This window comes from Apium graveolens, chromosome 10 (assembly GCF_009905375.1).
Source record: "Apium graveolens cultivar Ventura chromosome 10, ASM990537v1, whole genome shotgun sequence".
Classification (NCBI taxonomy): domain Eukaryota; kingdom Viridiplantae; phylum Streptophyta; class Magnoliopsida; order Apiales; family Apiaceae; genus Apium; species Apium graveolens.
The window spans coordinates 232,091,342-232,104,876 of NC_133656.1; positions in this window are offsets into that span (position 1 = coordinate 232,091,342).

The window sequence follows — 13,535 nt, forward strand, 5'->3', positions numbered from 1 at the left end:
GTCAACGGATGTGGAATCAACGGATGATGAAAGTTATCCGTTGAAGGGAGAAAAAGAGCATCCGTTGAAGGCTCATAAATTAAAACAGGCAAATGATTTTAAAAAGAACAATTTGAAAAATCTCAATAAGAAGTTTGGTTCAACTTCCAAGAACTTTGTCAAGGAAGAAGCTAGCACATCCAAAAATGCCAGTAAGGTGAATATAGGACATATGACTTTAAATCATTTGAAAAATAGGCTTAAGTTGGTTGAGGATAAAAAGGAAACTAAAAGAAAATCTAATAGAAATGGGAAGGTAGGGATTAACAAACACAACAATTACACACCTGATAAGTATGCTCCTAGAAAAAGCTGTGTGCATTGTAAAAGTGTTAATCATCTATCTGATAACTGCAAATCTGTGAATGCTCCCATGCCTTTAACTCCTTCCATGCCTACCTTCCATGCCTAACATGTCTATGTCACCTCTGCATGCTATGCCTGTTATGTCTCATCAGAATCCTCATGCACATTTTGCAAACATGCCATATGTTAATAATCCTTATTTTACTGCATTCAGTATGCCTCAAATGCCATACAACATGCCTATGTGGAATAATATGTTTGCACAATCTATGCCTTATCAAATTCAACCAAATGTGCTAAATGATTCTGTGACTAACCCTACACTTCAACCAACTACATCTGAGACCAAGGTTGACCCAAAGTTACCTAAGTCAAAAGATGCAGGAGGAATGAAGTATAGGAAAAAGACTAACAAGGCTGGACCCAAGGAAACTTGGGTACCAAAATCAACTTGATTGATTTTGTTGTGTGCAGGGAAAAAGAAGTAATCTATGGTACTTGGACAATGGTTGTTCAAGGCACATGACAGGAGATTTCACCCTGCTCACAGAGTTCAAGGAGAGAGCTGGTCCTAGCATAACCTTTGGAGATGACAGCAAAAGAAAGCATCATTCAGTAAGAAGCTTGAATCAGCAATTGATGAACCATTACAACTGCTACACATGGATCTTTTTGGACCAGTCAATGTATTGTCAATTTCAAGGAAAAGATATTGCCTAGTGATTGTAGATGATTTCTCAAAGTTTTCATGGGCTTATTTTCTTGGATCAAAGGATGAAGCTAGTGAAATCATTATCAATCATATCAAGCAAGTCAACAATCATCCAGATTTCAAAGTAAGGAATATCAAGAGTGCAATGGAACTGAGTTCAAGAATTCAACCATGAAGTTGTTCTGTGAAGAAAATGGGATCATGCATGAGTTCTCAGCTCCAAGGACTCCACAACAGAATGGTGTGGTGGAAAGGAAGAACATATCACTAATTGAAGCTGCAAGAACAATGCTTGAAGAGTCAAAACTCCCAACATACTTTTGGGCTAAGGCTGTTAACTGTGCATGTTACACTCAGAATATTTCTCTAATCAATCAGGCAAAAGGCATGACTCCCTATCAATTGTTCAAGAGAAGAAAACCAACTTTAAACTTTCTTCATGTCTTTGGTTGCAAATGCTACATTTTAAGGAATCAACCTGATCTCAAAGGGAAGTTTGATGCAAAGGCTGATGAAGGAATATTTGTTGGTTATTCTGCTGGAAAATCATATAGGGTCTACAATCTAAGAACCAACATTGTCATGTAATCTATGCATGTTGTGTTTGATGATAAAAAGATTGATGGACTAACAGATGAGGGACATCATGAAGGACTCAAATTTGACAACATTAAGATATATTGTGATGATAGTGAAGATGAGAATGATGGAGAAGTCACCTCGAAAAGAATTCAAAATCTGCATTTGGATAATGCACAGAATGCTGCATCCGTTGAAAGTCATAATTCAGCTTCCGTTGATAGAAGCAATGCAGCATCCGTTGAAAGACAAAGTGCATCATCCGTTGAAGTTTATAATGAAGCATCTGTTGATCACAGTCTGTCAACGGATAATCATTTCACTTCATCAGTTGATAGAACTCCCAATTCCTTTCAAAGGATCAGCAACTCAGGGGGAGTTTCAACCAATCAACATTCTATCTCACATCATGACAATACTGAGGCAACCTCATCTAGAGCTAATCTACCACCTCAAAGGAAATGGACCAAGAATCACCCTTTTGAACTGATCATTGGTGATGCTACATCTAAAGTGCAAACTAGAAGGGCTACTCAAGATGAATGTCTGTATAGTAGCTTTCTATCACAGGAGGAACCTAAGAGAGTGGAAGAAACTCTATTGGATCCAGATTGGATTTTAGCAATGCAAGAGGAGCTAAACCAATTTGAAAGGAACAAAGTATGGAAGCTGGTACCCAAGCCAAAGAACAAGAGTTCTATTGACACAAAATGGGTATTCAGAAACAAGATGGATGAAAATGGCATTGTCATAAGGAATAAAGTCAGATTGGTTGCTAAAGGCTATTCTCAACAAGAGGGAATAGATTCTGATGAGACATTTGCTCCAGTTGCCAGACTTGAAGCCATCAGAATCTTTCTAGCCTATGCAGCCCATGCCAATTTCAAGGTCTATCAAATGGATGTCAAGAGTGCATTTCTGAATGGAGAATTGGAGGAAGAAGTTTATGTAAGCCAACCTCCAGGATTTGAAGATCCAAATTTTCCAGACTATGTGTATTATCTGTTGAAAGCACTCTATGGACTAAAGCAAGCACCTAGAGCCTGGTATGAGACTTTGTCAAAATTTCTTCTAGATAATTACTTCACAAGAGGTACTGTTGACAAAACTCTTTTCTTTAGAAATGTTAATGACTCTACAATACTTGTTCAAATTTATGTAGATGATATTATATTTGGTTCTACAGATGATAAGCTTTGTAAAAAGTTTGCTAAGTTAATGCAAAGTAAATATGAAATGAGCATGATGGGAGAGCTAACTTATTTTCTTGGTTTACAAGTTAAACAAGTTAGTGGTGGAATTTTCATTAGTCAAACTAAATATATTTATGATCTTTTAAAGAAGTTTGACTTAATGGATTGTTCATCTGCAAAAACTCCCATGACCACTGCCACCAAACTTGAATTAAACAAGGCTGAAAAGTCTGTGGATATTATAAGTTATAGAGGCATGGTTGGCTCACTTTTATATTTAACTGCTAGTAGACCTGATATAATGTTTTCTACATGTCTCTGTGCTAGATTTCAAGCTGACCCTAAAGAATCTCACTTAGTGGCTATTAAAAGGATTTTCAGATATCTCAAAGGGACTCCAAATCTAGGAATTTGGTACCCTTGAGAGTCTGGTTTGATCTAATTGGCTACTCAGATGCAGATTATGCAGGTTGCAAAATAGACAGGAAAAGTACAACTGGCACCTGTCAATTTCTAGGGAATAAACTTGTGTCATGGTTCAGCAAGAAGCAAAATTATGTTTCTACATCAACAGCTGAAGCTGAGTACATTGTTGCTGGTAGTTGCTGTGCACAGATACTGTGGATGAGGAATCAACTATTTGACTATGGACTAACTGTTGACAAAATTCCTATATTCTGTGGCAACACAAGTGCCATTGCCATTACTGAAAATCCAGTGCAGCACTCAAGAACCAAGCACATTGACATCAAGTACCACTTCATAAGGGAACATGTGATGAAAGGTACAATGGAACTTCATTTTGTTCCAAGTGAAAAGCAGATTGCAGACATATTTACCAAGCCACTTGATGAATCAACATTCACAAGATTAGTAAGTGAGCTAGGTATGCTTAATTATTCATAAATTCATGTCCTCATTATAATCTGTATTGAAGCCTGAAATGAATTTGTTGCAAGAACAAAGTTGGCTTTAAGTAAAGATTATTCTATCAATGGATATTCCTTATCTGTTGAAAGCCAAAATTGTTCTATCAACGGATGTTCATTATCCGTTGAAAGACAAATACATTTATGGTAATTTTATCCTTCAACGGATAAAACTGTGTTAATCTTCAACGGATAACTATTTACCTCATCCGTTGAAGTGTCACATCAGTCGCTTTAAGTGAGTCACAGCCGTTGATTCTTTTACTTAACCGTTGATACATATATACACAGTTGTATGTATTTGTATTAAAGGCAGTTTTCAGAATTTCTACAGTTTTCTTTATTCTCAAACGGCTGTAATTTACTTAAAAGTATTATTTAATCATTCTATTTACGTTTTAATTCGAGAACGTATAAAAGCCCCTTGGATTCTTATTTTCACTTCACGCTTTCTTGCAATTTTTCAAAAGCTTTTATTCTCTTTCTCTCCCAAAACTCTCAATCTTTCTCTGCAACCTCTACTCACAACAATGGCACCAGTAGTCAAGATTATATCTCAGTCTGAATTTGTTTATGAAAAGAACAATTTCGTAGCCTTGGTGGAAAAGAATGAAGCCCACTCTGATTATCACAAGATGATAGACTTCATCAAAAACTGCAAACTAAGCTATGCAATGCTGGAAGCCCCAACTATCTATTGTGAGGTAATTGAGGAGATTTGGACAACTGCAGAGTTCAATTCCACATATATGACCATTGCTTTCTCTCTCAAAGGTAAGGATTACTGTATTAACTGTGATGATATACAGTCTTGCTTTAAGCTACCTGAGAATAATGCCATGACACCATACACTGATAATGATGTATCTGCTATGTTAGATTCCATAGGCTATTCTTTTGATTCTGCTAGTTTAGGGAGCATTAGAAGAAAGGGCCTTAGGAAAGAGTGGAGTTTTCTTGGAGATTCCTTTATCAAGGTTTTCTCTGGGAAGATTAGCAATTTTGATGCCATAACTTCATCTCTTGTTAATATGCTCTATATGCTAGTTTCTAATAGGTACTTTAATTTTAACAACTATGTCATGATAGAATTAGGTTCCAGGTTAGGTAACAAAGCTAATAGACCTCATAACATCTACTATGCTAGATTCTTTATGTTATTGGCTAGCCATGTTGCTGAAGGTTTGGTCATAACTAATGAGAGCAATAAACTCAAATGACGGGCACAAGAGAAAAGGGTCCTTGCAGACCTTTTGAGAATTAACCTCAACAACCAGGTGCCATTGGTATATTTACCAATAATGAATGCACCTCAGGTAAGTGAGGTAAATACTTCTGCAACTCCCACTTCTTCCAACCCCATTGTTTCTTTGCCTTCTATTGTGACAATGGAATCTGTGTCTTTGTCCCAACAGATTCCTACCAAAGCCACCAAAACTAAAATTCCAAAACACAAGTCAAAGAAAACCACCTCTGTTGTTTCTCAAAAGACAACAGTTGTAGCAACTACCATAAACCCTGAAGGGAGTGAACAGGGTGTAAGTGGTGAGGGGAGGGGTGAACATTAAGAAACCCCCCAGGATAAGGTGGGAGAGATGAGTGGTACCCTAGCCAGCCAAGCCACAATTTCTCAAAAGACTGTGGTGGTTCAAAAGGATTCAAACACATCCCTAGTTGCATCCTCCCAAAAGGATGCAGCTATTAAAAATAGTCCCCAATCAGGGACACAGAACAAAAGAGGGAGGGACACCGAAGCCACACATTCACCTATCAAAGCCTTTTTAAGAAGAAAGAAGGCTAAAACCCTAGTTTCAACACATGGGGCACACACTGCACAGATACATCCACCTGTATCTTTGCCTTCTCAAATTCAGCTTGATGCGGCTCCAGCAAATGTGGAGTCACAACCCCATTCTCTCATAATAGACACACATCAATCACCAAATTCTCCATCACCATCTCTGGATGTGGATATGATATTCACATCAATTCCTGATTCTCCCTCTTTAAAACTCAGGGAGGAGCCCCACTCAAATCCTGGTGATCATCATCTTTTAGATGATCTGTTGGATCATCAGCCAATTCTTTCAGACCTAGTTGAAGAATCTGTGTCACCTCACTTAAAATCAATCCACACAGATTCAACAATTATGTCACTTTCAATATCTACATCTTTTCCTTCTTCAACGGATATCGCTCATCCGTTGACAAGTGGTTGTTCTTCGATGGATAAGCTTAATAGCAGTTATTCGTTGATATCATCAGTTTCTACTTCAACGGATACTCCCTATCCATTGATGGTCTCTACACATATAACTGAATCAATTCCAAGTGTAGAAGACATGGTTACTGTACAATCACTTCTAGGATTAAGGGAATGGAGTGATAATTTGAGTGAGAGGCTGGTTTGCTCCCAGGCAAAAGGAGAGGTTGAGAGTCAAAATACGCATGCTATTTCTTCCAGCATGGCAAACGTGAGTGAGAGGAGTGCCACCTTAGTAGGTGAGGGTGAGGGTGTGAGGGTGTGTGTGAGCCAGGGGGAGCCCCTGATGCAAGAATATAGAGAAAATGAGAGAAAAGCAGGTGCAGAAGCTATAAGGGTGGATCCAGCCATTGCTAGTGAGTCAATGATTGTGGATGATGCTGAGAAAGGAAGACAATTTCAGCAACATTACAAAGCTGAAATTGATAACGTTTCCTTGGATGCTGACACTTTTACTCATCCTGTTTCAGCCTATCAACTGTTGGCTGCTCAGGACAATGTGGAGGCAGAGCAGACTTTGAACATAGTGCACACTTCAGAATCTCTTCAAAGAGATAAAGCTGCTGTTAATAGGATGCCTTCTCAAGCTGGTGAGCCATCTGAAGAATTTAAAGTAAATTCTAATGATGATGACTCTATTTCTTTGGATGGAAGCATGAACTTAGGGGGAGATGAAGGCCTAAGTTCTGTTCCAAATTTACCTGAATGGGCATGGACAAAGAAATCTACACCAGGACAGTTTGGTGTAGCTTTGGTCAGGCAGGTTATGGCTATTCAAACGGCCCTTCAGGAAACTTCAGATGCTGGTACCAAGGCTACTCTTCAAGCTCATCTAGACTCTCTGCATCTCCTGCAGTTGCAGCACATCACACATAATTTGAGTGTGGATGAACTCAAAAAGGATATTGCTGACTTGAAATCCTACAATTCTGAGAAGTTGGATTCAGTCATGCCTTATGGTACAATGCAAGATTTGTTGCTAAGATTGAGGAGAGAATCTGATGCTGACAAGAGGCTGGCCAAGTTGGAAGACAGAGTTCAAGTCATTGAAAACTCTGTGGTCACCATTCTTCAAAATCAACAATCTCAGACAAGTCTACTATTGCAGCTGGCAAAAGCACAAGGCTTAACCCCTATCCTTGATGATAACAAAAAGGGGATAATAAAGGGGAAGGGGTAGGAGAGCCATCAATAAAAGTTCAAATATCTAAAGTGCTAGTTCCTGCCATCACCACTTCTCCAACACTTCAAATAAAAGGAAAGCTTGATGGAATTGATATAATCCAGATAGCAACAGCTGAGATGAAAGTCAAAGAGCAAAGGAGGAGAATTGATGAAAGGATGCAACAAATTTTTGGTTCTACAACTTCAAAATCACAATCTGTGAAGCATAGCACAAAGGTGGAGCCAATCATTATGAAGCTCAAGCCAGTAAGGAGGAATAATGTTGGAGAGACTTCTTCCAAGAATCTGAAACCTATGGTTCTCAAGCCCAACAACAGATCCAACAAGGACTCTACAAAGAACCCTTTAAGCCTTGCTCAGTTGAAAGGAGTGGATTTTCCTCTTCCAAAGCCTGATGAAGACAAGGTTTTGGGTGGTAATATCATGAAGCACAAGGAGACCAAGGATGTGGTTGAAAGAATGAACATGGCTATTATTTTAGAGAGGGAAAGAGTATCTGTGTGATACAAGGACATCCCAAATTCTCAATAGTCAAGAGGGAAGAAGCCAGAAGGTTGAAGGAAGAAGCTAAAAAGCTAAAGGCTGACCCAAGAGCACAAGCAAAGCTTGAAAAACAGCTAAAGTCAAGTCAAGCTGAAGAAAAGAAAGAAATTGAAGACAAGGGTGAAGATGTAGGTATGGGGGACATGTTTAGTGATGATGTGGAAGAAAGAAGAAAGAAATGGCAGAAAGGGAACAGAAAGAAGGCCAATGCAAAAAGGAAGATTGTAGATGAAACTGAAGAAACTCAATCAAAGTCCAAACCACTACCTTCTATTCCTGAACCCATTGTGCTTGACCCCCTCATAAACATTCATGGTGAAACAATCACTCCTAAGGAGGAACCAATTGATTGGAACACTATCAAATTACCCACCTTCCTAACCACTTCTCCACCACCAAAGAAACAGAAAAGAAAAACCAAATCAACTCCTCCTCTATCCTCAATCAAATTCACTCAGAAGCCTAAGCCTAAGCCACAAGCCTCAAAGGATGATTATGTTCACATTTGTGACATAAAGGAATTTACAGACATTGAACTCTATCTGGATGAGCTGGAGGAAGTAAGGGGAATAGATGCCTACAGACAGCTACCAGAAAGACTAGTGTTCAAATACAAAGGAAGTGGGGAAAGGACTTGGCCCCTTTACAGAATTCTGGATGAAGGCTATTCCACCTTGGTTAGAGTCTACTCAGCTATAAAAAGGGATTCTGGCTTTACCAGGACTGCCAAAACTGAGATTCTCAACAAGATTTCCAGCATAAGGAAAACTTGGTGGGAGCCCAATGCCTTGCCTAGAACATTACTCATCCCAGAGCATGGAGTTACAGTTCATAAATCACCTCATTGGTTGATGGAGTTCAGAGACAATAAAGGAGTCAGAAGATTTTTCATACTTGAAGATCAACTCAAGATTGCAAGTAATGAAACTCTCAAGGATATGCAATCTAAGTTGGACATCAATGAAAAAGATGAAGCTGAATTCTACAGACAACTCCAACTCCAAATAGAGGAGAATGACATGAGGCTAGGGAAGAAAACAAGGGATCAAAGGAAAAAGAATTAATATGCCCAGGCTAAAGGAGCACCCTTGGAAACAACGTAATTCTTCAATTCTATCTCAGTACACATACTTTTGCAGCATTTTTGAATTTCTACTTTATTTCAGATCATATGTTTGTTAAGTGTTTTGTTATCATCAAGTTAAACCAAAATTTATGCCTACAGTTCTAGTAGACATAAATAGGGGGAGATTGTTAGGAATATGTGTATTAGTTTGATGATAAGTTCAACAAAACACTTAAGTAGAAATCTGGTATTTGTAGCCTCAACGGATAAGACCATTCTGGCTATCCGTTGAAGGAGTAGCTTTACTTAGAAATAAGTTTAGTATTGTAGCACATTTCATTCTCTGTATTTAAGTTGTAATTCTTACATGTTGTGGGAAATTATGAGTCATGTTGACTACTAGTGGATATGCAAATAGGAGGGCTAATTGTAAATATTTCATGCCTTGTAATTTTGTATAAGTGAAGTAGTATCAACTGATATTAAAGGCCTTCAACGGATGAGAAACAAAGCTTCAAGGATGTCTCTAAAGCTTCAACAGATAACATCCATCAACGGATGAGTGCATCAACGGATAAAGCTTCAGCTTCTAATGCATCAACGGAGAAGGCTTCAACGGATAAAGCTTCAACGGATAAAGCTTCAACGGATAAAGCCATCAACGGATAAAAGCTTCAACGGATGCTAAGCTCAATAGCAGTTGATAGTGACAATTCATAAGCTGACAGAGGCACATGGGTTGACAGAGACAAACTGGAATGTGGTAGCCTCTTGGAGGAATCAAGAAAAAGCAGCATTTCCATTCTGGTGCAAACAAGGAAGTATTCAAAGATTCACAGCTAAACCTAAATTGTATTGGATAGAGAAATGAAGAAGAAACATGTGAAGAATCTTTTAATTGTATTTTACAGTTTTATCTTCACTTGTAAACTTGGTGATATATATAAACCAAGTAGCAGCTAGTAATTAGATGGTGAATTTTCCAGAGCTGTTTAGAAAAATCCAGAGAGAAAATCATCTAGTTTGTACTAGGACGCAGCTGTGATTTAATTCTTTGAATCACAGATTTTCTGAAATAACACATCTCTGGTGGAACAACAAATCCACCAGAAAAGTTTTTAAGTTCTTTGTGTTCTTTACATCTGTGTTTGAATATATATGTGTCTGTATTAGCTTAAAGCAATTCACACACATTTGTTCATTAAAACACTTAGCCTTAGAAACTGCTCAAAACTTAAAAAAGTTTTGAGATTTACATTCTACCCCCCTTCTGTGAATCTCATTGTTTGTTCACTGGGAATAACACAAACAAACAAATAAATCAGATATCTCCTAGAATTTCACATACAATCATTTAACAAGGTAATGGAACCAAATCAATCGCTTTTATACCTATATTCCATTCAGCTATAACCACAAAACACAACCAAGTGTACTCAATTTCAATCACACATAATCAAACACAAATAAACCTCTTTTGGTAACATGCAAATTACAAGAGTCACTTACGCAATCAAGATTAATCCTTTTTAATCCAAAAAAAAGAATCATAATCACATTAAGAATCGAAAATCAACACCTTCTTTCAATTATCAAAAATTCAAACACAAGCACCATCCAACATTGACATGCAACCAAGTTCTCCTTTCAATTATCACTAGCAACTAATACCATTAGCATATAAACTCACAAAATCAACTTAATTCTCTTTTTAACCATATGACCCATTCGGGTTTTTCAAGAAAACACACATACAAAGATCAATTTTGACATGCAAAGTTTTAAATCACAATTTCAACTTGTTTTAAACCTTAACTTAGACATTCAACTCATTTTCTTTACAAATCAAACTAAACTTATTCGATTATACTCAAATCTTACATGCAATTATCAATTCATCTCTTTAAACCAATAATCATTCTAATTTCCCACTATTATCCTAAAACAATAATCCACAATCACTTTAATCAACAAAAATCAACTCAATAACTTTCGAAAACAAAACCCATTCAGTTTTTAAGAAATCACCACATGCAAACACCGAAAATAAGTTTTATGACTACTAGAGTTGAGTAATAACATCATCACTCACCACCGGTTCACCGAAGTTCATCAACGGTGGCGGTGGCTTCACTACAAACAAGAATTGCAATATGATTTCATCATAAAAATCACAGAAACAAGAATTGATCAAGCAAAACTCGGGCCTCGGTTCAAAACCGAACCCAAACACACACACACGCACTTGACATGCAAGCATAAGCACACACATGCACATGAATTGAAGCTCATATATGGAACAAAAATGAAGATTCATGGAGGATTTCAAAGAATTAGAGAGAGAGAGAGAGAGATGAGAGAAAGTGAGAAAACAAAAGAGAGAGAGAGAGAAGAATCGGGTAAAGGAAGAAAAGAAGGGGGGATGGGTTTTTATAAAAAAAGGGCAGGGGTACTTTTGTAACTTACAAATCCTTCTTTCCTTTTATTCTCCTTTCTCTTTTATTCAAAACTCAAAAATGAATTTAAATAATGAATAACTCTCTCAGAAAAGATGGGTATGCAAAGAATGATAATTTTAAGACGTATATCTCAAAATTAGCTTTTCAACCATTACTCATAATAAGATTTTGAGCGTACGGTTGATTTTATATGATTTTTACAAGTTTGTACTAATAATAGCATTTTATCACATAAAAATCAATTTAAAATACAACGACCATAAAATAAATCCGTTCATCCTTTTTAGAAAGTCTCTAGGACTATTTCAAAGATAACAGAACAAATCTCATGCCTTTACCTTACTCAGATAAAAAATGTGCGAAGGTTAAATAAACCTTATTTAAAGCAAGTAATTCCCTTAAATCCATAAAATATTAACAGATCACGTAATCATGCATACAGACAAACAAGCACATATACGGACACATCACAATTCATGTATGATCATAAAAATTATCCTTCTTTAACATTATTCCTTTTTACGCGTACCGGGTCACGTTCAGCCTGACGGCCCGACGCTTAGTGTTTCAATCACGCTTCGCAATATCATTATCGACCGACACGTCACCATAACGCATTACTTTACTCAAGCATTTCATTTCATATAATAACATGTTAGGTCACACACACTGTAGAGGGGGTGAATACAGCGTATAATACAATCAAATCGAACTTTAATATCTTAAGTAACAGAAAACAAACTTTATTGAAACAATAAACTCTGTTACAGTATGGAACTGTTACCTCTCGGTGATGAACAAATATCACGAGAGCTGCTAGGGTTACAATGAATAATCTTCTTGAATATGATAACACTTATAGTGTAAACCCTATATCTGTGTTTATATACTACACAATTACAAGATAATCGCTAATTGATATGGAATATAATTCTGCTTTCTAAAATATATCAATCAGATATCTTTTCTTCCAAGTATTCCATTCTTCACGGAACTCCTTCTTCATGCATATCTCTTCTTATGTTTATCTCGATCTTCTTTCCTTCAATCAGCTACTGTCCTTATCTGAACGTCCTTCAGCACTTAAGTTCTGATATCTAACTTCTGATGATTATCTCCTGATAATATAAGTACTGATATCCTTAAGTCCTGACTTCCAGTATAAGTACTGATTAATGGTTAAGTACTGATTTGTCCTGTTAAGTAAAATCTGAAATCTAAACATAAATCATATTAGCCATGACATTATCAAATATATCTAACATAACACATAATTCACATTTTAAATACTTTAATCCCCTTTTTAGGACGGGTTCCGTTCTACCTGACGACCCGATAACACAGCTTAACTCCTAAGCTGACTCTTTAAATTGGAACGCCTCTATTTACGCTCCTAGATATTAATATCAGTAAAGATAATTAACCAACACTTAATCACATAATTCATATTTACAACACATAAATCATATTTTATTCTCTTAATTACGTCACAAAATTCTCGGTCGTCACAATCTACCATCCTTAAAAGGATTATGTCCCCCGAATCTAGTCTAAGCAAATAGATGGGGATACTTTTCTTGCATTTCACTCTCTAATTCCCAAGTTGATTCTTACACTAATGGATTTCTCCATAACACTCTAACTAGAGGTACAACTTTATTTCTAAGTGTCCTCTCTTTTCGATCTAAGATTCGAACTGGTTGTTCCACATAAGACAAATCTGGTTGAATTTCCACTTGTTCCAATTTGATCACATGGCTCGCATCAGCATTATACTTCTTCAGAATAGATACATGAAATACATTGTGTAGATGTTGCATTTTCGGAGGTAGTGCTAATTCATATGCCACCTTCCCAACTCGTCGCAGTACCTCGAATGGTCCAATATACCTAGGACTCAACTTCCCTTTCTATCCGAATCTGGTTATACCTTTCCAAGGAGATATTTTTAACAAGACTTTGTCTCCAGGTTCGAATTGCACATCTTTTTGTTCTCGATTTGCATACTTCGTTTGTCGATCTTGAGCTGTAATTAATCTTTTTCGTATCATTTCCACTTTTTCTTTCGTTTGTTGAACTAGCTCTGGGCCAATTAATTTACGCTCACCAACCTCGTCCCAATACGTAGGGGACCTACATTTTCTTCCATACAATGCTTCATAAGGCGGCATGTCAATACTCGCGTGATAACTGTTGTTGTAAGAAAACTCAATTAACGGCAAACGATCGCCCCAATTTCCTTTGAAATCTATTGCACAAGT